At 46.6% G+C, this 24,442-nt stretch overlaps 1 protein-coding gene across 1 annotated transcript in view; it reads right to left on the bottom strand.

The window, feature by feature from the left end:
* The window catches only part of LOC119431441 (otoferlin-like), a 391,721-nt gene that overhangs the window by 298,702 nt on the left and 68,577 nt on the right, over nt 1-24,442 (bottom strand).

Here is a 24,442-nt window from a genome sequence, read left to right on the forward strand (position 1 = left end):
TCTGCTCAAAGACCTAGCTCTTGCGCTAAAACCGCAGTGATGATGGGGAGAGACACCCGTAAGACCGACAGGGCGGCCAGCGCTCGCCTTGCTTGTGGAAATGGTGGTGCGTGTGATTTAGGTTGCCTGTAGTATACTATGTGCTCGGTTGGGTTTGATTCGTTAAGTAAAAGTCGACAGCGTATCGTTTCGTCCCGTGATTTAACCAGGACTCAGTTTTCTTTTTCTTTTTTTTCTTTTTTCTTTCGTTACGTTTCCATGGGAGGATAAATCGAGTCTCTGATGTTTCGAAACTCGGCTCCAGGATGATGATTGTAGTATGGAAAGAAAAAGCAGCAGAGATCCGTTGGCCTCATTGGAACTTTCTAAACCTACGTCAGTCTAAGCATTATGTTGACACCTCGCAAGCGGCGAGCTCGGATAGGGAATCGAATCTGTGACGCGACCACAATAACAGCCCGTCGATGATTCGGTTGCCGGTTAGTCGCCTTGGCGCAAGTACTCGGGCATCCTATTACATACAGCCCAGTTCTTTATCAGAGCTCGGGCATGCGTTTTTCTCTGCCGCTTCTGTATCGCTTCATAATAGTTTTGTAGGTTCACGTGATTACGAGGAAGAGGATAAATCATTTAATAAAATAAAATGAAAATATAGGAGTGACGCGAGCTTCTCATTCTTCGTGGTTTCCTGTTGCGCCCGGGAGGCTTCAGTAGTTTGGTTTGGTTTGGTTTGGTGCCTATAGAAATAGCACAACCCACTACGGGGGATTGGCCATGAATAGTGCTTGTTGTTGTTGTTCTTCTTCTTGTTCTTGTTGTTGTTCTTGTTGTTGTTCTTGTTGTTGTTCTTGGTGTTATTCTTGGTGTTATTCTTGGTGTTATTCTTGGTGTTGTTCTTGCTGTTCTTGATGCTGTTAATCTTGTTCTTCTTTCTTGTTGTTGTTGTTGCTGTTATTATTGTTCTTGGTGTTGTCGTTGTTCCTGTTAACAGTATTTCCATGTTTTTCCATGGTATGCTACCCAATGTGATATTGTGCTATGATTGCGCGCGATATGACGTTACGATAAAAACGTACGTTTATGACGTTCAAGATGAATATTTATGGTGAACAGCAAGCTTGTAAACAATAATCGTTTAAGTGTTCTCGTAGATTAATCTTATGTCGTTGTGTTACTATTATTTTTTACTCAAACACTTACACGTTGAAAAAGTGGTTCGTAATAAGCGATAACATTTTTAAATAATAAACAATGGTGTTAAACAAGTTTAACGACAGCCCTAAGAAAGCATATCCCGTCTGTCCAGGAGTAATTAAACGATTCACTTTTGCCGACGCTGTCATCAACTCTTCAGTGTGTCATTTTTTTACAGCGAACACCAACGCTACGAACTGCTGAACCGATGAAGTCCAAAGGCTGAACTCAAAGAAACAGAATGTAGATCTATACCTTTCTTTTTTTTTTTTACACATGATACTTACAAAAAGATAAACAGAAAATGATGTCACGTACATTGCGCAGCCTAAAGGAAAGCGATTCCTAATGCTCGTCGACATCACCTTATACATCCGAGCATTGGCTCTCCCTCGTTTTCATTCAACGCTGTTCTCAACTATCGAAATCCCGCATTCAACTCCCGAACGCCTGTTGGGAATGACGCTCCCTTCGATTTTTTTTTTACCCCACTTTCTACCGAGCGCCGTCAGGCCTTTATTTTAATGGAAAGTCCACGCGTTTCCGCTGGAGAAGGAAAGAAACAAAAATGTAAACATGACAGCAATGCGAGTCCGTGGAACGATCACGATGAAGGCTACAAAGGAAATGAAAGGGTGAGAGACGAAATAGAAAGTTCAACGCAGGTCTTGTGCTTCATCGTGGCAAGCGGTGGGCTTTTTGTCCTTGGTCCAAATAGAGGGCGCTCCATTTGGTATTGGAACTCCGCCGTCACCGGTCATTTGGGGGCGAGGACGGTAAATGCCGCTCTTTCCAACCGGAGGCGGGCTTTTCCGTAAGAAGCTCCGGCGTCGACTACCGTCCCGATTTCTGGCAGCTTCCGCGTTTGCTGTTTGCGTAGCCGCCATAACTTCGCAGTCCATTTTTTTTTTTATTTTAGAAATCTGTTTTGTGAACTCGCGTGTGCGAGTAGGAATGGAAGGAACGTTCATGTGGGTTACACAAAGTGCACGTCATTTGCTGCGTCGCTGCGCGAAAAGATTAAAGGATTGCGTTTAGAGAAGCCAAAGAAACGAGTGCGAAAAAGATTAGAGGACCTGAAAACTGTAAGGTCAAGAAGAAAAAATAAAATACGCAGTATTCAAAAATCGCAAAAAACGTTTCAAAAAATAAAAAGCAAAGTGAGCTAGCACCACACAGTGGCAATAAGTCAGCGACACAAAAAAAAATGTAAAGGTCAAAATATACTACTAAAACACTTCACTCTTCGCCTGTGAATAAGCCGGAACAGATGGTGCAAAACAAAAAAAAAGAAACAAGAAACTGTACACAGTGCTACGAGTCGTCATTAGGTCATAAGTTGGATTTTTTTTCTTTACATGACAATAAACTTGTCAACAAAAATAGCATCTGCTACTGCTCTTCACGTGACAAGCATACGACTCTATCAAGTAATAGAAAAGAAAAAAAATGGGAGGGCCCTTAAGCTTCGCCTTTAAGAGTAGAAGGCGATAATTAACACTCAAAGATCCCCGACTGCATCTCGGGCTTCCCGGCAACTGCAGCTTATGTAACCGTAAGGTTTACCGGGAAGCGCTTGCAGCGAACGCTATGCACGAACGAGAGCTTTCTGGTAGAAACGCGGCCTTTTGCGTGGGCGATCTTCTGTTAGTATTTCGCACTTTTGATATTTCAGTCTGAGAATATTTAACACTCAAGGCATGCGCTTTCGGTGTTTCGTTTCGTGACGCTTATTTGTGGGCTATCGTTCTCAAAACTCCGAGGAATAACTTCCTAAAGAATGTAAGACAAGGTATGAGCAACTTAAGTGATAGAAGAATTGCAGCTTTCTTTCTTTTTCTCCGCCATCGATAGACCCTTTTCGCGGAGCAGTTCGTTCTTGAGAAACAAGATGGCGCTTTCGGCGGCGCGCAATACGTTGCCTCGGCGAAAGCGCTCGAATACGAAACTACTACTGATTCTGCCCTGTTTCCGTGCCATCAGTTGTCGGAAATGCAACTGGGTTTTCGCTCACACACTGTGCTCCATTCATGATGCAATATTTGGAGCGGTGGATTGAAGACGTCTGCAGTAGTTGGCTCCAAAATAGTGACTGGCATATTAAGGAATGGAATGAATATGTGCGTCCAAGTTGACGGACCCTTGCTACATACGGCCAGCCTCTGTTACCGGCCCTTCTCAATGTACGACTTTCGTCGTAGATTATTAAAAAAATCACTTTTCACAAAAATTTATGTCAGCCTTGTATCGCTAACCTCTAAAGACTTCAACCCCGGAACGTCAGCAAGAGTGAGTACAGATCGTTAAACATCGACAAAGAGAGTAGCGCAGCTTCCTGGCATAGTAAGTTTCGCACACGTTATCTACACACACCTACCCCAACTCTCACGAAACTTACACAGACTCTATCGCCAATTTATTAAGGATGTGTGAATGGGCGCACACTTGAATCAATGCGCCAAAGCATGGGTAACAGCGACTACCCCGACAGCACACGGAGGCTCAAAGCTGAATCTTTCGTGACGGTCCACAGGATTAAGCGAGTTACTAGCGATACTACATATTTGCTACAAGCTATCACAAAGTATAGAACAGCTACATTCCAAGCCTTGGGTGCAGCAAGAACAAATATATCGCAAATGACCACACTCGATAGCGATTAGGCAGAAAATAATCAGACAGTGACCGCACCGACGAACTTCACTGAGTCAGAAACCTGACAAGCCGCTGCTTCTAAGTATTTGCCAAATATAAGAACGAAGAGCAAAACACACTGATACTGATTCAATTCCTAAGCGGAAAGCTTGTAATGCATTTTTTGCCTCGTTTTTAGAAAAAGCACCATATACGCTGCCTCCGCCGTTTGGACAAAGCTTAATGAGCTTCGAAAGCGTTTTTTACATGTCCTCTGAAGCTGTGGCCAAAGCTTTGTGTCGACCACCCAGTCAGCGTCTACGATATCTCCCGAAACAGAGGTTCCTGAGCCGCACTGGGCGTTAATTTTTATTTAAATTATGGGGTTTTACGTGCCAAAACCACGATCTGATTGTGAGGCATGCCGTAGTGGGGGACTCCGAAAATTTGGACCACCCGGGGTTCTTTAACGTGCACCTAAATCTAAGTACACGGGTGTTTTCGCATTTCGCCCCCATCGAAATGCGGCCGCCGTAGCCGGGATTCGATCCCGCGACCTCGTTCTCAGCAGCCCAACACCATAGCCACTGAGCAACCATGGCGGGTTGCACCGGGCGTCATGTACATCCATTGTAAACACGGAGGCAGCTGAGGCAAGTAATGGACGTGTCACCACGTGATCAAACATGGCATCGCTCACGGGAACGCCGGGAAAAGGGTCAATAGATGACAAAAGATTAACTAATTTTATCTAGGGACCTTAACATGGCAAGATAACGAGCCATCTGGATGGTGTTGTTGCAAGGAAACAATCACGGGGGCGCTGCTCAATGAATGGTAGAAATGCTGGAAAAAGGATTTGAGTTTCCGTGTAACAGAATTATGTTTTCTCGTATATTCAAATTACAATCCGACGCTATCATGCCTGTAGGTTGTGTTCAGGTCGTACATTACGATTTTATGACGCATTTTACTTTGAGGAATTCAATTATTTCACTAACGCCACTGCGCAACGTGGAGGGCCTGCGTGATTGTGGTTAGGAATGATTTTTCACGAAAAGATGGTCGGCGCCGACACCGGATTTTTTGCGACAGAACGCTATCACGTTAAAAAACATGATAAAATGACGTTAGCGCAACAAGAACTCAGTGTGCATTATGTTCTATTCCTGAGAGAGCCGATTAGATTAACAGGAGAACGGATCACTGACAAATGTCAGAAAACAAAGTTGCGGCTTCGAAATCTGGACGGATGAAACCGAAACACGCACGCGCACGCACGCACACGCACGCACGCGCACACACACGCATGCGCACGCACGCGCCCACACGCGCACACACAGGCACGCACACGCACGCACACGCACGCACACGCACGCACGCACATGCATGCATGCACAGACACGCGCGCGCACATACATGTGTACATGCATACCTTCATATATACACACACAGACATACAGACATAGAGGTAAATAAATCGTCACAGCAATGAGCCGCCGAAGGAATCATTGCCTAAGTACAATGTAGCCAACTGAGAACAGTCAACCACCCGGTTTTTTTTTTTTCCCCCACATTCTTTACCCCGTTCCTGTTTTACAAATCCTGCAATCAGTAAGCGAGCCTCTGCGACCAACCCAAAGGACGCATGCCTGCATTTCCTCGACCCCTTTCTGGCATGAATTATGCACGAATAATCTCTCTACCGAGCTTCCGTGGTGGGCTGCGCTCTCATGGGAACCCGGGCGCAGGCTTCGCCAATGGGCTTAAGCCCCGCGGCTTCGGTGCACGCATGGATAGTCTGAACACCTTGAATTGCTGCGGGCGAAAGCGGCAGGAGATTTCATGCTGTCTTGAAAGCCCCGAGATGGACAGGTCCTTTGCAGGGCCAGCGTGGCGCACTCAAATATTCAGGGGGGCTTTATGGACAATGCAGTAGAAGTGCCCCTTTACCAACACTGAAAATCAGGGTACATTTTCTTCCGAGGTCAAGGCAATGTACTATACTCTTCGGCGCATTTGCCGAGAGGGCGAAGCTGAGAACAAAATGGGGGCGTTAGATCACGAGATGTTGTTGGTCGCACTGGTTTGCCAGTTGATATTGCGATATCCTCCATGTTCAGCTCTCCGTGGCTTTTAAAAAGCACTTCAACCAACTTTTGTCGTGTTTGCCGCAGATATCGTCAGGTTTCCTTGACGGAAAAAGTAGCCACAAATGAATGCTCCATTCGTTTCTACTCAGCATTCGATCTTGGGCTGGCGAAGCGCGGGCCGTCGTGGCATTTTGGAGTTACCGTTGTCGTGCCATCACCGTGGTACCTTTGTCGTCGTTAACGTCTGCCTCTTCTTCTTGTGTCGTCGACGTCGTGCCGTGATCTTGAGGCCGTTATCGACGTAGTGTAGCCGTCGTTGTTGTCTTCCGGTGTCACTGACGTCGTGCCGTCATTGTGTTGCCCTTATCGTTGTCGTTGTCGTCTGCTAAGCTCGTCATGTCATCACCGTCCTCGTACCGTCCTCGTGGTGCTGCCATGATCGTCGTGTATTCTTTGTTGTCTTCTAATGTAATTCAAATGCAATCATCCGTGCCGTCAACCGCGTCGACGTGTCGATATCATGATGCCGTTATCACCTTCTGCTTCCGTCGTCGTGACGTAATCAAGGCGCCGCTATCGTCGACGTGTTGTCGTCACTATTGTCTTCTGCCATCATCGTCTCATCGTCAACACAGTGCAGTTGTCGTCGGTCTCTGCTTCTCTCGTCATTATCAGGCACTCATTCTTGCCGTACCTCCATTGGGCTGCCAGTGACGTCGGTGTTCTCTTCAGCTATCATCATCGAGTAGTCATCGACGTCATCGTGCTGTTTATCAATGGTCCTTTATTCAGTTGTCCTCGTGGTGTCTCGATCGTCGTTGCTGTCGGTATGCCGCGTCATTCCGTCAGACCAGCTGCCAAAGTTTTTGGTGACACTCAAGGACGTCCTTTCACAGCCACCCTTTGACAAATCTGTCCCCTATTTCCTTCAAGTCGTTTGTACAAGTAGAAGAAAGTAAGCGCACAAGTTGACGTCGACCTCCTGCACTCAAATTTCAAGTCACGTGAGAACCTTGTGCCACCACCGCTGAGTGCGGCAGCTGAATGCCGTGGTGATTAATGCCCGGAAAAACTAAAATTAAAATGGCTACACCACGTCAATGTGTGTGAACGTACACTTGATTACAATCCAAAAGAAACAGTCCCTTCATACAGCACCGTAAACAGGAGAAGGACTGAGGGGGAAAAAAAACTGTGATACGCTACCAGGCAGTACGTATTTGGTTTGTAACAAGTACATGGTAAGCAAAAGTATACGGACCACAAGGTCGCCAAAAATACTGAATTTCTTCGTAATTAACACGCATAAACTGAAATTGACGAGTACACTGGAAAGTTCGCAGTGCCACGTTTGCACTGCGGTCCTCAATTTCAAGTTTCCTTCGCAGGCAGTTGAAAAAAATCGGCTTTTTTCGCGCAACCCCTGGTCCGTATATTTTGCTCACGAGTGTACGTCAACAATCCCAAGCTTTATAGCGTGTGTGGGTTGGAAGAAAATTCTAGACCAGTTTGCTTGATACAACAAGCACGTGCTCCAAGTCTCACATCAAAAGGCCACTGAGAGCATTCCGTCCGCCCTTTTCAGTGGTTCGGACTTGCCAAACTTTCGTCACCGCTGCTGCGTCCAGATGCCGTCTGTTGCAGCACAGCAGATCAAAGCCATTATACTGGCGAGTTTACGTATTGGGGAGTGCAGATCACGTCGACAAAGGCAGACAAGGAATATCGAAAGGTGAAGACTGGCCACTCTTGAGAGCGAAACAGATGGTTATGTTATGTTATGTTATGTTATGTTATGTTACATGTTATGTTACATGTTATGTTATATGTTATGTTATACGTTATGTTACGTTATGGTATGTTATGTTATATGTTATACGGTATATGTTATGTTAGTGAGTGAGTGAGGGAGGTGAAAAGTGCACAATCATAGCATTCTTCGCGCTAACAAAGAAGCTTGAGAAGAAGTCAAGGACCGCGCAACAAGCCATGAACAAAAAAAAAAAATAGGCGCATCGTTAAGAGGCAGGAAGACCACGGTTGAAGAGCAAATTGGTGTAGCCAATATTCAAGTGGACTTCAAGAGTAAACATTGGAATTGAGCGGATGGTCATGTATTATAGTTACCGATAGAGTGCCAAGAGAAGGGAACCGCAATCGAGGGTTGCAGAAAATTTGGGAGGTGTGATCAAATGAGGAAATTTGCAGGCATAAAATTGTTGGTGTCAGTTGGCCCAATACAGGGGTAATTGGAGATCGCTGGGAGAGGCCTTTGTCATGCAGTGGACATAAATAAGATGATGATGATGATGATGATGATGATGATGATGATGATGATGATGATGTAAGTGATTTAAATACGGTAGAAGGTGAAGGCTGTGATTTGTAAACGAGTGGGTGATCATGTCATTTCACTGAATAACCGAGTAAGGAGTTCTGTAGGCGAAGCAACTAAATGTGTCGCTGAGGCAATACCTGAGCGCGAAATTCAGTGCGTGAAGTAACTGAATAAATGGGCGAACAAGTTGTGACGACGTCGACAATAGATTATGTTTGACATTGCAAAGCAAAACCGGGCATGGGAGAGACGTCGCAGCGGAGGTCTCCCCGAGAATCTTGAACCTCCCAGATTTCTTAAGCTTGCACAGAAGGCTCGGTGAACGAGTTTTCTTGCGTACCGCCCCCTGTCAAACCACGACTTCCCTCCCCCCCTCCCCCGGGGGGGGAATTGAACCGGCCACTTCACGCTTAAAAACAGAAATCCATCGCCACCTAGCCATCGCGACATGTCTCAGTGAGCGAGAGAGGAAATTTAATAAAGGAAAGGCGGAAACGTCGGTGAGTGAGTAAGTTAGAATGAGAGATCACGTTCTTTCACATCTAATTTGTAGTTTTTTTTTTAATGTGACGTACAGGCGAACCTTCCGCCCTTACCGTTTTCTTCTACCCTTGTTTGCGTCTTCTCGACTCTCTCAAGAACCGCGCCAGCAAACATCCAGGTCGACACCGTGACAGTTCCCTCATAACGAGCACGTACGGCGGGAGACATCCCTCTTTCTTCGTGCTCAACTAACGAAGTGCTTGGAGCTCAAGATTTCCCAAGACGCCATGTTAAGAGCTTAAAAAAAAGTAAACTATTTTATGCTTGGCTCTTACGCTGGTCGGTAGGATTTATTTTATTTTATTCTTCTCTGCCGTCAGCACACATCATATTTCCTTTTGAGATACGAAACGCTCCCTCTCCTTGTATGCAACCACACGCACAGCACACACACACACGCAAATGACAGTCTCCTTTCATTCTGAGAAGAAAGTCAACTCCAGTGACGTAATAATGGCGCTGAGAAAGGAGCCATGCGTCTCGAAGACGCGGGTGGTCTTGTCATCTTTACCGGCGAAAACGTGCTTTGGTTTACCAGGCGGGGGCCGACAGACGAGCTCTTTCAGAGAAATATTGCGTATAGTATTTGAAATTCCACCCGCATCCGCACCCACCCTCTGAGGAAACGGTTCTTCGCTAGAGTTCTTTCTTCTTCTTCTTTTTTTTAGTTTGTGTTCGCACTTCATTGTCGTTACTTTTCTTCCTTTTTTTCCTCCTTCTGCCATCGTTAAAGTTGATTCCGTCGCGAGGCTTCTTTGAGCTTTACTTCAGCACAATGTAACGCTCTGTGCCTAAAAATACAAGTAAACCGCATTTGTAATGAATTCAGATCCAATTTAAACGTCTTCCATGTTTTCAACATTTTCAACAACGAAAAAAGAACTCGGGTTCCGCTGAGTGCCACGTAGACACCATGGTTGGCCCTTTGGGACGTCTAACTTCGTGGAGAAATCAGTCAATCAGGCAACCACTCGATCATTTTGTATACGCAGCATTCGAGTCCTTACAAATCGCACAAAAGCTATGCAATACATGTCTTTCTCTCTTTTGACATTTTGTGCTACTACAATCATTTTTTTCATTCAACTGAGTCAGTGCACAGTCTAGCAATACGTGCCGGATCAAAAACCACCATGCAGTTGCTTCAAAAACCGAAACGCTGTCGAATTCTCAGCTTGAACGCACGACTGAATTTTTTATTGCGATAGCAATTATATGGACACTTCAACCGGATTTCTGCCGTCGCCGTCGCCATCGCCATGAGGTTCCGTATAGATAAAATCTGCGCCGCGCGCCGTATGCCCTAGCGGAAGCATGCGGGGACGCGCGCTATCACGGCGACCGAACGCACTCAATCTCCCACGCTCATGCAAGGAAGCGGGAAGCCAGCGCCGGAGGGAGCGGGGGGGGCACTTCTACTTTACCAACAACCGCGCTCGTCGCTCGCCCGCACCGTCTCTTATCTCCTCACGGTTCTGACCTTTATGCACTGTGCATTCGCCGCTCAGTTTCTGTTGACGCGATAGACCGCACGTACCTTCGCCCGCTGCAGCGTATGCGCTCGCTGCCAGCGTTTTGACAGTCGTTGTCTGCAGTCATTCAGTGTGATCTATTCATGTTCGTTTGTGCGCGCTCACACCACGCTTGTTCATTAAGTTAGTAATAGTCGGGCCACATTTTCCAACGCACGCTACACATGTAATGCCCGGATCGGCAGTGCAGCGCTACAGGTGTGTCCCTTCGCACGCGCGCTGCCCACGGGAAGCGCTTCTCATCAACACCACCGTTTCACACGCGCCTTCTCGTGGTCATCGAGTCTCTCTTCATGTCGGTCTACTTACGCCGCAGCACACCTGCTTACTTAATCAGCTCATGTTTACTACAATTCATATTGCTACCAAAGCCGCTCACCGTACTTCGTATGACATTGCTGTGTTGCTATCGCATTGCTTGCTTCGCCCTTAGGGCGAAACTGTGACATTTTTTTTTCTTATGCTGTGGCCCCGTGTGAACGATTTTGCCGGCACGTGTCCTTACGATCTGAAGAAGTAGGGCAATTGCCGAAAATGAGGGACCACTTCAGTTTCCTCGCTACGTCATTGCCCTCAACCACCGCTGACTGCCTGCGTTGCCGCCAAGCAAATGGATGAGAGTGCCTTCGCTACGACATAACCTATAAAGCTCGAGAACATTTCTGTTTCTAAAACGTATAGTTTATGATTTTCTACAACCGCAGACGCGAAATAGGCACAATTGAAGATTTTCGTAAGATTGGTAGCAACCAGCGCTTTTTACTGTAGTTTTTTTTTTTTCGCTAACTGTCCATTTCCCGCTCAGCAGTGCAAGCAAACAAAAAGAAAAAAAGAAAAAAAAAGAAGGAACGCATAGTGTGAGAAAATAAAGGCGCACTACCTTCGACAGTTGTCAAAGTTAAGATCTGAGTTTGTCGTTTTCTTTTTTTTTTTTTTTCCTGGAGCCTCTTCGTCTGACGTTATATATGCTGTGGCTCGCTCACTAATATGATGCACGTCTGACTCAAGCTTAATACTTTTGTTCTAAATTTGTGATTCGGATAATTGTTGCTCGCCGCTGCATGATGGGCATATACGGCGCCGATACGTTTCAATATCATATCTAAAAAATGTTTGTACACGGTTTCCGGCATTCCAAGCTTATCACGCGAGCAAGGAAATGAGCAGAATACTTTTATTTATCACGCTTCCAGGCGTTCTCGGTTATTACGCGAAAAAGATATATAACCTCGCTTCGCAGCTCAATTCGTTCACTTCGAATGAGAATCAAAAATGAAGCACGCTTCTACGAATTCGGTTCCAATGCACTTATGAGGGGCAGTACGATCCAGTACCTAACCTTGCCTCAGCGAAAGGCGTTCGCCTGAGCAAACAAAAAGTTCTATAACGTCATTTTTTAAAGGTTTTCTGTGTCGTGTTTGCAGCAATACAAACTTTTTGCGGTTATATGTAACCTCGCAAGAAACTATTTTTTTTTTTTTTTTGTACGCTTCTCGGCATTTGCGCTTCACTTCGCCGCTATGACCTTTCAGTTGCAATAAGAATATAATACGGAATAAGCCCTTATGAATGCTCTTTCAGGCACTTCTAAGAGGCGATGCCTCCTAGTATCTAAACCTCGCTTGATTCAGCTGTGCAAAAAAAAAAGAAAAAAAAAAAGTGAGCGAGCTTTTTAAATCAAATATCCGCCTGAGCCTTGAGGACTTCAACATTACCCATAAAAGTGTGACAAAAACATTTCTCGACATGCGCTGTCAGAATTTGCTTGGTAAACACGCATTATCCATAAAAAGAAGCTCTTACTGCTCCAAAAGTCGTCTTGAACTTCAGAAACGACTAAGAAAAAGGACGTAAACATTATGACGGTACACGTAAATCGTCGCGCATTCCTAACGTGTTTGTCACGGCTTCGCTCAATGCTTTAAAACGTTGATTCCTGTGAGCACCAATGATATACAAGAAATATCCTGACAGCAGCTTAGCTTAGTTCCAACAGCTTTAATTACCCGCATTATGCATACTTCGCGCGGCAGCTCACTCGTTCGCCTGGAAATTTCGCAAACGCCCGTAGATTCCATAAAGTTGGGATTAAGCCAACGTGCCGGCATCTTCGTCAACTGCGCCTGAGGATTATAAGATGCTTTGCGTGGTAAGACAAGGGTCGGCATGCGAAAAAACAGACGCAACCCCCGATTTAAAAAAAAAAAAGTGGTACGAGATCTCAAGATTGTGTTTCCCCGAGAAGGCAGTTTAGATTCACCCAGATGGCTCGCTAATAGCGCTATCCGTATGGCCTTTGAAGTTGCAACGAATGAAGGCGTAGATATATCCCTTGGTATAAAGTGAGGGTGAGGTATCCCTTGGCCAATGTCACTTGATCTGTTCTATCTATTCCCCCTTTCCCTTTTCCCATTGTAGGGTAGCAAACCGGACGTTTGTCTGGTTGACCTCCCTGCCTTTCCTCTCCCTACTCTCTCTCTCTCCCTTATGATGACGATTTACCCGCGACTTGCGTCACCAACAAAAAAAAGAAGAGGCTCTGAAAACTCGCTAGGAATCCAAAATAATTGGCAGTTTTGACCGAAAGCGAGGCGTTGAAGGAGATAGCAAGGTAAAATGTTTTGAATAGCACAAGGACGAGGGGAGAAAAAAAATTATCGTGGCGTCGGTCGGCGCTAATGTAATGATAAACTCGGCGGTAATGCAGTTCCACTCAACGTGAAAGCTGGGGAAGTGTGGAGCAGTGATTCGTCGGTGCTTCCCTTGTGTTTATCTTGTTGTTCGACGCTGGCGATCCCCTTGAGCTTTCCGGGCCAGGGCTTGGGGGTTCGCCTGGAGACGCTGGCGAGCAGCTTGTGTTTGGCCCTTCGCAATGTTGGTGTTATATTGCCTGCGCTAACGAGCAACTTCAGCTTCTCGGGCGCGCGCACCGCTTGATCATCTCTGCGTCGGCGCTGTCTTTCACGGGCGAACGCCCACTGTCGCTCCCAGCGTGCTTGCTACTCGGCGTCTATGGAGGGAAAAAGCGTCCCGGAGCGCTGGAACTAAAGAAAGCAAAAAAATATATCTAGGGACTTTAGCGGGTACGGCTTTTCCATAGCACGCTACTCCTCTCCTGCCAGATGTCGCGTGTTATAAGCGGTTTTAACGAATTTCTGGTAATTCATTCGATTAATTCATGAGTACTCCTGTATTTTATATTATTCTGAATCTGGTTAATTTAATTTTACGCGGTTTCGCGCTCGTATTGGCATGTTTTGGCCGTGTTTTGAGCTTGTGTTTTCTGAGCGTGACGACATGACACATTAGACGCCGACAGGCCAGGCCCCTAAGGTGCTCCGCACTTAAAACAATAACAGACGGCGCACTAGACAGAGCGCAAGAAAGAGTTGCGCTATTGAAAATCTTTTACCGTGGTATATACAACAGGCCCAAATTGCGGCGGTTGCAATAGCGAGGTCGGGCGTTGCGCGGCGGGCGTCTCAGAAAGCGGGCGTGATTGTGGAGCACCGCCAATGGCGTTGCAGGCGTGGCTTCACCGTGAAGCACGATGTGAGACGGAAGGAAAAACCGTCACCGTTCGTCACAGCGCCTAAAGAAAGGATTACGTTGATATACTTTCACGTTTACTGCGCGTTCCGCTCTGCAAGCCAGCGTGTGCACCACGGTGTCGTTTGCACACAGCTGCTCAGCAGGAAGACCTAATGCGTGTGGCGCACAGCGCTCGCGCCGGCAGCAGCGGAAGGTAGCCGAACACTGCCATGGCTATGGCAGAGCCGATTGAGCGGAGTGTGACGGTGAGTCCAGTTGGCTTCGTAGCTTTTGCAGCCAAACGCAGCTGGAGACATCCTAACCCACTACGAGCAGGCCGCCTATGCGCGTCAATACCGTGACATCACAACAACGCCAACGGCGACGCGCAAGCGCACCTCGAGCGTCCTTATAAGTGATGTCGCAATAAAATGCAATATCGTCCTTAAAGTGAACAAAAATATGCTAAATTTGGCGACCTTATCGCCAAGTTGCCAACACCGAATGGCGGTAGCAGGGAACGTTTTTTTTTTTTTTTTTTTCTTCGCCCTGTGGCAACGGCCGGTTGAACCTGAGGATAAGAAGGAGCATTGATGACCACAGCGATGACCGACGTCATAACGCTAAGAACGGACAGAACTAGCCTATAGTAACCGTGCTTTCCACAGCAGTCACCGCAAAATTCGGACCCCGAGTGCTCAAGGAAAGCACTCAAAATCACGAAGAACGGCACGGTCACTCTCGACGGCCGTGTGTGGACAGTAAACAACGCCCGTGTGTGTCACCCTCCTCGCGAACTCCTTCCTTCGTCATTTCGCGCCGGTTAGCCATCAATCAAAACCATCCATTCCTCCAGCAAGCCATAGCGATTTAAACAAAGAAACGTGGCTGAACGGCCACAAGGCCTCGCTTATCGCGTTCGCGTCCAGTCCTATCGGAAAAACAAAGTCAAGACAAGCTTTGTGCAGTTATTCATATCTCGCTATCTGTATACATGACGGGGAGTGGAATATTCCGAAACAGTATAAGAATAGCCACGCTGCCACTGGCGGGGACGAGCTCTGGGCTTTCATAAGCATGCCGGCGAACTTGACGGGCCGTACGGCTCCTTTATTATGCCTGTCAAGCGCAGGCTTCCTCATCTCTCCAGAACGTTGTATCTCGTCCTAGCCGCGTTCGGCGAGCGGCTTCACGCTGAAGGACAGCTGTACTTGAGTGCAGGGAGAGAATAAAAAAAGAAAGGTCAAAATGGGTTGTATCGGAGCTCCCTTTTGTTCATTCATGGCGAGTGTTTGGGCTGTTAGAAGAAATATTCCCTCGGAGCGCCTGTCTCTTTCTCTCCTTGAAATTTATTTATTTATTTATTGATTTTAGCGTCCAACTCAAAACTGGTGCTGTGACATAGGCCATATTATGGTAGTGGAAGGAGGGGGGGGGGGGGGGTATTTTTGCTGTTAGGGGTTCTTTAACCCCGCCAAGAAAAATTGTAAGAACCAGCTCGCCTTTATTTCTAACCACGGAGATTACATTCGTGCCAAAAACAAAGGAAGTTCGTTTGAATATAAAGCTTGCTTAGTATTGTAACTATTTAATGCGTAACTGTTTTCCTGTACTTGTGAGTGAGTGAGTGAGTGAGTGAGTGAGTGAGTGAGTGAGTGAGTGAGTGAGTGAGTGAGTGAGTGAGTGAGTGAGTGAGTGAGTGAGTGAGTGAGTGAGTGAGTGAGTGAGTGAGTGAGTGAGTGAGTGAGTGAGTGAGTGAGTGAGTGAGTGAGTGAGTGAGTGAGTGAGTGAGTGAGTGAGTGAGTGAGTGAGTGAGTGAGTGAGTGAGTGAGTGAGTGAGTGAGTGAGTGAGTGAGTGAGTGAGTGAGTGAGTGAGTGAGCGAGCGAGATACTAATTCTAAGGAAGTGTGCGTGCTTTGACACTTAGGCCTAAACAGAGTTGAAATTTTCCCACAAGTACACAGAAGCTAAACAGGTCGTCACTCTTCAGCGTCACAGTGCACTGAATTCGGGAACCCAGTCGAGGGTCCCTTAAACAACTTGGCCCACATAATTTCTCGCTCACCATCTTTAGCTGCCACCCCACCGGCCTCGCTCCTTTCAGGCCACCGAGTTCTCCTCCGAGCCCAGAAGTCCATTATCCCACAGGACACACTAGCACTTATACCTCCGTGTGCCTGCATCCTTCCTCGCAAACTTTCCCGGACGGAGGAAGTTTGGTTTTGGAGACTTCGGGCTTGGGTTGGCCTGACACCTGCTGTCTCCTGGGGGCATACAAGTGACAACTCTGGAACATGTTCTCAGTGCCCGGCTTCTGCGTTTATGGTGGACACTTATTCCCTTCTGCAGCTGTGCCCCGGAACTCGGGATATTAGGCACAAGATGTTCAGGGAGGCCGAACTACAGCCTAATGTTCCAGAGGACCATACTCGTAGAATAACGGATAACAAATGCTCAAGCTCATCCTTACCTGCAACACACAGGGATGTGTGCGCTTATTTGATGCCCCACTTTTTTTTTCATTTTTTACTACATAGCAAACTCAAGTGTGTATATATCATAATGGTGTCCCAGCTAACGTTATCCAAGCTCTTCAATGAAAACAACAAGGAAAGATTTCAAGAAGACGGCGTAAGATACAATTTAATCATCTACTGTGTTCGGTTGTGCGACCTCTGACACACAGTAGGTTTTATAGCTGTATCTTGCACCTTGTTTTCTTTTATCTTTATTTTCCGTTGAACAGCTTGACTAACTTTAGCTGAGACACACGGTAAACAGTTTCTGCTAAAGTAACTTCAATATTACTTTCTTTTCGCCTTTGGCTCACATACTTTACGTGCATGTGTGAACGTGCCTGCGTGTACAAACAAGTGGAAGATTTCCCAAGTGCTCCCCCGGGTGCAATGTCAACACTTGCAGGCGACATGCGTCAAGGCCCACTTGCTAATACAAACACCCCCTTGTGCACACAAGAACATGTCCCTTAAAGCTTCAACTCTTTCTCAGCCTTCTTTCATGCCTTCAGCCTCTCCTAATTGATCGAACGAATTTTAAGACGCCACTTTTCAAGGACACTCCACAACAACACTCGAAGCTGCGTCATAAAAGCCTTTACGAGGAATCACTCTGGGTCCCGCTAATCGTCACGACGCTACTTCGCGGGATAAAAGAGGCGCCGTTCGAAGAACGGCACGACACGAAAATTGACAGGCGCCCCTAATGACATCCACGCTCGCGCTTAGATGCTGCGGCCTTGGTCTTCGGTTATTGTCTCCTTCGAGGCGCCGGGAAAAGCGTGGGCTTCCACGCATCCGATAAGCACAACAGCTTGGGTCGGCGCGCATCGAAAAAGAGCGCGCCGTCTTCTCGCGTAACGACCAACCCCGATTTTCACGCCGATGTGGTCCCATACAACAGTTCCTGCCTGTTTTGGAGCCACGTCGAATGACGGCCACTGCCAAGAAACTGCCGCCTATATACACTTGCGGCGGTCATGAACCCTCACGTCAGGCTTAACTGCCGACTACATTTGCGACGGTCGTGTACTCTCACGTTAGGCTTAACTGTCAAAGCGCGCTTTCTTTGAGTTTGTATACGGTCATGCTCCCCTTTCCTGCCCGAAAAAAAAAATATATTGCAGTTTCTTCATTTCCGGCTCTACTGATGCATCGAAGTTTGAGGACGAACTATAAGGGCGGTGAGAAACTGCCAGCCATAACTAACGGCGGACATGATCTAATTAGGCCCAGCTCTCAAAGCACACTTTATTCGAGTCCACGTTCGAATCATTTTCAAAAAAGAAAAAGCATGCGTTTTCTATCTTCTCGCTCACATTCTATGCCCGAAAGTTGTGACGGAACTACGAGAAACTGCCGCCGCCTTCATTGTGGCAGAAATCAACTTTCTTTAGGACCTATAACTCTCCAAGTACACCTCATTTGATTCGAAAGCTTGGTCGTGTTCCAGAAAAGCGTGTGTTTTCCTTTTTTAATTTTTAATTTTTTATTTGTTTCCACTCTCCGTGAGTGCACCGAACTACCAGAGAGTAGCACTTCGCCTTCCGCAGCTGACATAGCGAGAACTTGAGGAAACTCCACTCGCGACAGCATGACCCGGAGTTTTTCAATCACACCAGTTTTGAATCTCCGCTTCAAACTCCCGAGTATGCTCGGATACCTCCTTATTGCGGAGTTACTTGACCGACACGTCACCAGAATACGACAATCGGTAACGGCTGACGACCGCTATAGTGGCACCTTGATGAGCATCTTCCGGGACACCTCTACAAGAGAGGCATAGATATGCAAAGGCAGGTGGGAGAGGGCAGAAGGGACAGATCACGCCGAAGGCTGGCCGATGGGCCTGAGCCCTACAGACAGGTTGCAGCTTGCGTCAGTTTAGCACCCACACGGATCCGAGAGACACCCACGTTGGTCACTTTTACTGTAACTTAGTCACTCGAGTCTACAAAAATAGCCTTCTCGTGAGAAACTTTCTTGTAGGTTTGCTTTTTCTAGCGTTTTTTTTTTTTTTTTTTTTTGTGCTCAGTCATAGCAGGCCAACATAATTCCGGCAATATATTTTTAGCAAAATCTACTCGATCGCATAATGGCAGCAGGCGCAGTTCCCTTAAAATGAGACACTTAAATAGCACAAAATTATCGGTTATTTTAGCTAATAAAGACAATCATCTACCTTGCCTAAGTTTCAGCAGAAATAGAAAAAAAATCTTTCAATTAGACAAATCTTACTTGTTCATCTTGTTTTATTGTACCTGATTTAGGTTTAATAACTGGCCACAATCACTAATTTTCATAGAAACTAGCGCAAATTCACAAAAGACAGAAAAAATAAATATTCACACATCAGGTGCCGACTAGCACCTAAAGATTCGCTACGCAGAAAGCAAGAAATAGTTTGGGCTAAAATATCCAAGAAAACATTTTACTAAGAAGCAGGCGAAGCAATTCCTTTTCAACCGGTGCAGTCGGAACCAATCCACAACCACGTGAGCAAAGTGTAACAAAAAACAAAGTAAACGTATCTAAAACTATTAATAATATTGTGCTCTTATAGCCATAGGGACGGATCAATGACCGATACATGCATCCGTGTCCTTTTCGATGCGATGCGTTTCGATCCCTGCACGCACCGAGAAGCACATCGGCCCCATTACGCTGCCGCTGAATTTATACCGAGCTCGTCGTCAACCTCGAAAGCAGACTGTCTGTCTGCTCGTGAATAATCAAATGTCATCGTGTCTCCTCAGCTGCTCGCGTTCGACTTTCTCCGGTTCGCATGACAGATGAAAACTCAGCGGCGGGGACGTGTTCAGCATTTTCTGGTATGCTCGCTTATGCAGGAACGCGGGGTCACTGCCCGATTAAGCAGGCATCGCCGTTTGACATTTCTCGGCAACAGAAGCTTACCCGAGGTGGCAGGGAAAACGTATACATTTTGTCGTTCGTGTATTTTCTCTTACGCCAAACAACACGACGACTGGCGTAGAAGAGCATAGAGGTATACGATGTCCTGGAGGACCTTGCTCTCAGCCGAAGATTCAGTGACGAATTCGCTTCGCCGCGTGGAATTGGCTGTCGTCATAGCCGGAGCGTTCATCCGGGGTGAGAAAACTGTTACCACGCGCTCCGTGGAGCATCGTTTACGAAGCGTCATCGTCGTCGGAATTCTGCTCCTCCTTTGTAGCATGGATTCGTATGTGTATATACACGAGTGTTTCGTAACTATGCATCTACCTTTAGAGTTCACTGAACTTCGCTGATAAGTTACATGCCGATAGCGTTGCGTTTTTTTTTTTCTATTTGGGGGGGGGGGGGGGGGGGGGGAGGGAGCTGCACTCAACAGTGTGCGGGGGAGTTGTACTAGTGGTATTGCAATAATGAAGTTCTAGCGCACAAGAACAAAGCACGTGCGCCGAAGGCAAGGCGCAAGCACATTTCGCTATAGACCACATTTTGGCTCTCTATTTTTTTATTTCCTTTTTTTAACTGTACACGCAAGACAGGGCTCCGCAATCACGTGTTGCAACAATTCCTCTGCCGAAGGGCTGGCTAACGTATATAAGAAAAGAAACACGTAACGGAGCTTTTAAAGAGACAGAATGGAAAACGGGAAAGTTTACCTGAAAGACAGCAGAGAGCAGTAGAAACAATGGAGGCAGCAGTATTTGTAAATAAAAAATAGTGTTTTCAAGCTTCCGCTTCGAGAATGAAGTGAACTCAGTAGAAGCGAACCTGATGGCGCGTCAGTTATTGCCGGTGAACGCAGCAGAGAACAACTGTGTTGCCCTGAAATGAGCGACTGTCAATTCAGTCTGTGTCCGCTATGTTTGCAACGTATTTGGCCTACGGACATAACAACGTTAATGGTACACTAAAGAGGAATTAATATTTAGTCATTTTCTAGCAGTGAATTACGCTTTCGTGACAATAATACCGCGACTCGGAGAACTACCATGACAGAAGGCTTCTTAAGTCAGAAAAGACGTAAGAACTAAAGGCCGGTCACGACGCCTCTAAGAAGTTTCCAAACTAGTTTACTGTGACCCTACAGACTGTGGTAGCGTCTGTTCCAGCCTTTTAAACGGTTTGTGAGCAATACAGGCTTCATTACATTTTAAAAGAATCAAGTACTCAAGCTTGCAAGTTTCCAAACACATTCCCCGTGCCAAAACTGTCCAATTACAGGAAACCAATTTGAAATCGATAACATCCCACTGACGGGCCCGCAATAAGGCTTTCGCGTGAAATTCAAAAAAAAAGTTTGCCTGCACTTTAGCCGCTACTAATGGACTCTCTTGATGACTGCAAACATAGCTTTAGAAGAATATTTAAGCAGTTTGAACGGATCCAGGGTTGTACTTTAGTGTCAGTTTAACGCAACGCAATTAGAGGCGTACGTTTCGGCGTATACCACGTGACGTCAGATTCTGTGACGTATGCCACGAGCACAAAGGTTTGGGGGAACACTTCCCTTGCCTAGGTTCAGTTGTTTGTAGCTGCGCACGTCGTTCTAACACTCTATGAGAGACCGCGTAGCTTGCGCATTTCGTCAGCACTTGCAGCAAGAAAGAGCCAGTAACACGTCGACAAAAGCGCCGCAGTCGATGATGATGAGGTTAAAATGTTTTTATTGAAGGATGGCTCGAAGACCTATTATGTGGAATGTGTCCTTTTCTGCAATTTGTAGCTATTCTATGGTATAGTAAACCCTTTACTATAGCATCTTGTCGGACTTAAACAATTTTGCAGATCAAGTTCATGTAGCGTATAGGCGATATAGCTTCGTTATTTGTGTTTTCGATTCTTTGTGTTTCTCCTCTTTTGCCTTTACTTGCAGATTTTTTCCATGCAATTTGTAATTACAGCTATCAGCTAAACTGTGCTTCATTGAACACATGATAATGAATTGTATTGGACCGTGTTTCTCGTTTTGTATTTTATGTTGTGTAACTGTAAAATCTGCAAGGACTCTCACACATCCGTTTGTATCATGCGCTGACACTGTACGGAGTGACGAAGCGAGTCAAGCGGTGAATAACACTACTTATTTTTTTTTTTTGTCTAGTCAACCTCGGTTTCGATCCCGCAACAAAATTAAAGATGAACTGAACGGCGAACGTTTCTGCGACGCCATGATTAAGCGTGAATTCCTAATGCCAAGCTGCCACCCTGAAAACTTTATGGCCATAACCTACACCATTCATTACCACCGAACTCCTCGCCTGTAGTTGGTTCGGTCCTCGCGACAAGCAATAACCGTAAACTACAGGTTTCACCCATCATGCTACAATTTGTAGCACCATCAAGCGAACGGCGCTGAAAGTAACAGCTAAACATCTCGCAAAGCGCGCTCAGGAGTACCTGGCAATTTGTCAAATTGACTTCCCTCTGTTTTTTTATTTCTTTTTTTTTTTTACCGTACGGACTCGCTTAATGGCTCGACCTTTCTTTCCTTCAACTGATATTTGGTGCATGAAGAGCATAGGGTTACAACTATTGCAGGGACGATATCGTGAAATTTTATTTGCGACTTTCCTCGCGCGAGTAAATTAACCTGCATGCCCGCGGAAAAACAAGCTACCGTATAGACTCGAGTATGCTGATATAAACAACAGCGACAATCGCAGAGAAAGGGAGAGGTAATACTTAATAGGTGCTAGTATATGTCCCCGAGGTCACTTGCCTAGCGTGTTTCCGCGGGTATGGATACACGTGAAATGACGCATGTCATTTCACGTGTTATCAGAACATGCGCACACGACCTACAGGAGCACATACAGTGCCAGCTATACCTGGAGTATTATTCGGTCGAGACAATTGTCCCACTACAAGACTAACCAGTGTATTCCGTTACGCCCCTGAGCTTAAAATGCTACCTTTACTCCAGGAACACGGCGCGCTGCCTATGCATTTGCGCTTCCGAGGATGACATTGCGGATTCCATTCCTGGCAAAATTTCCGCGTAAGCAGAATTCAAAAACGTGTAAGAATTTTAGAAAGAAATGCTATAAGAACGCCTTCAGTCCGTGTGTCGGCATACTGGAATTGTTCTCTTGTCCAAGTACACTGGTGTCGTTTCAGAGACTCTCCATGTAACTTCAAAGTAGACGGGAGAGTAATAGTTGAGACCGCACCCCAATCTAAAGTATGCACTGACGTAAGCCTATGGCTACACCGCGAAAAGCGCAGACGACAGGTCTACGCTCCGTTTCATACATCGCGTGCAACGCCGTGAAGGCTCGCAAGGCTTTTCACAGTGGCTGCGCCTAAGAGCGCAGCTATTAGGCGCCTGTTCCTGCGGCGAGCGGCGGCGGCGGCGTAACCGAGCGAACAAGCACAGCGAAAGATGAAAGATACGAGGAGGAAAGCGGAGAGGAGGGTGGAGGGGAACTACGAGGCGGAAAGCGGAGGAGGGTACGGCAAAAGCGTGAGAAGAAAAGCGTAGTCCGGCAACGATGGCTACGAAATGGCGCCGGAGTAGCGCGCGTCGTATGGTACAGTCTGTCGGCTGCGGCTGCTGTGAATCGCGCCCACGAGTCACCCACGCGCCGGCTCTCGCGGTCTCCAGATTAGCGAGGCCGTCGCTCCACACTTCGCTCCGTTGTGCAACGTGCCACACGAAACAGATTGTCCGCGCCAACCAATACATATCGCGAAACGAAAACACCGTATAGATCTACGCTAAAATTTCTCGTTAGGCAGTATCGCAATCGTCGGTGAATTTTTCGGGCTCAGTAATAATTATTAACGAAATAAAAAGTTGTCATATTAAAAATGAAAACCCGGTGTTATACGGCAACTAATAGGTTGTATCAGATGATAGAGATATATTATTTCCTTGCTTTTCGCGAGCCGTGCATGCTGGCACGCGCGAACATACGGTGTTGGCGAACAGCCAAGCGTAAGCTTCCCGATAGCTGCGCCTGTTTCGCAGTGTTGCATGCGAACTCACAAATCTGGTACGACGCTTGAGAGACGCCGCGCAAGGTTCCCATGAGGCGAGCTTCCGATTGGCCATAAAAAATGAAAAAGAAAAAAAATATCTGAACAAAGTGTGGAAGTCACACCGTTTTGATTTAGAGCTGGATGCCTCAAACACTTCGCCGTCAAACGCGCGTAGTGATAAGTTTTGAAGACCCAATGCCTTGTGTAGCTTCCACGACGTTGCACGCTAAGCATGAAACAAAATATAAATACACGACACACCGTGGCGCAGTTCGACACGTTGAACGAAAAACCAACTACCCAGCCCACCTTGGAAACCTCGATGACCCCGTCGAGCGGAAGCTCTCCGGACAGCATTGAACCGGCTGGACTCTAGACCATTTCCACAGATGAAGATCCTTGGACCATGGCCGTATGCGTCGAGGCCACGAAAGTGGTGTTGCAGTGCCTAAAGTCGACAAGTCTTGGCGACGGGGTGCAAACCCGGTGCGAAAAGTCAAGTATGCGCGAAACTGTGCTCTCTCTATCTCCTCGCTCTCTCTTTTTCATCCCTATTACCCCTTCCCCCAGGGCAGGGTAGCAAACCGGGCGTGCGTACTGGTTAATCTCCCTGCCTTTCCTCTCTTCTATTTCTCTCTCTCTCTCTCTCTCTCTATTACCATAGGTCCACGTTGGTAAGCAGAGCTCGATTCCATCGATCCTGTTCCATTCACTCATAAAGTTAGTGAGCAACTTGTTGTTCGAGGTTGGGACGCGGGTAATAGAACGTTCTATACGGAACTACTTTACTTTCTTTCATTTTTTTACTTTCTTTCTCTGTGCAGGTGTTAAGCACAGCGGCTGGCGCGCAACCGCTGCGACCTACCACTGAGCTCTCCATTAATCATTGGCTAATCCAGTTCGAACAGGCACCTCGTGAAAAATCACTGCCGCCTACACGTGTTCGGACTGAAAAGAACTCTGTCGGTTCTTGCTGGCCCAAGATAAATCATGTCGCTTTAATGCGTGTGCGCGATCCTCTTGATCTTTTGTTTTACCCGCCGTGGGAGCGCAGTGGCTATGTCATTGCGCTGCTAAGCACGAGGTCGCTCGGTTCGATCCCGGTCG

The sequence above is a fragment of the Dermacentor silvarum genome, chromosome 10 (genome assembly GCF_013339745.2).
Source record: "Dermacentor silvarum isolate Dsil-2018 chromosome 10, BIME_Dsil_1.4, whole genome shotgun sequence".
In the NCBI taxonomy this organism is placed as follows: domain Eukaryota; kingdom Metazoa; phylum Arthropoda; class Arachnida; order Ixodida; family Ixodidae; genus Dermacentor; species Dermacentor silvarum.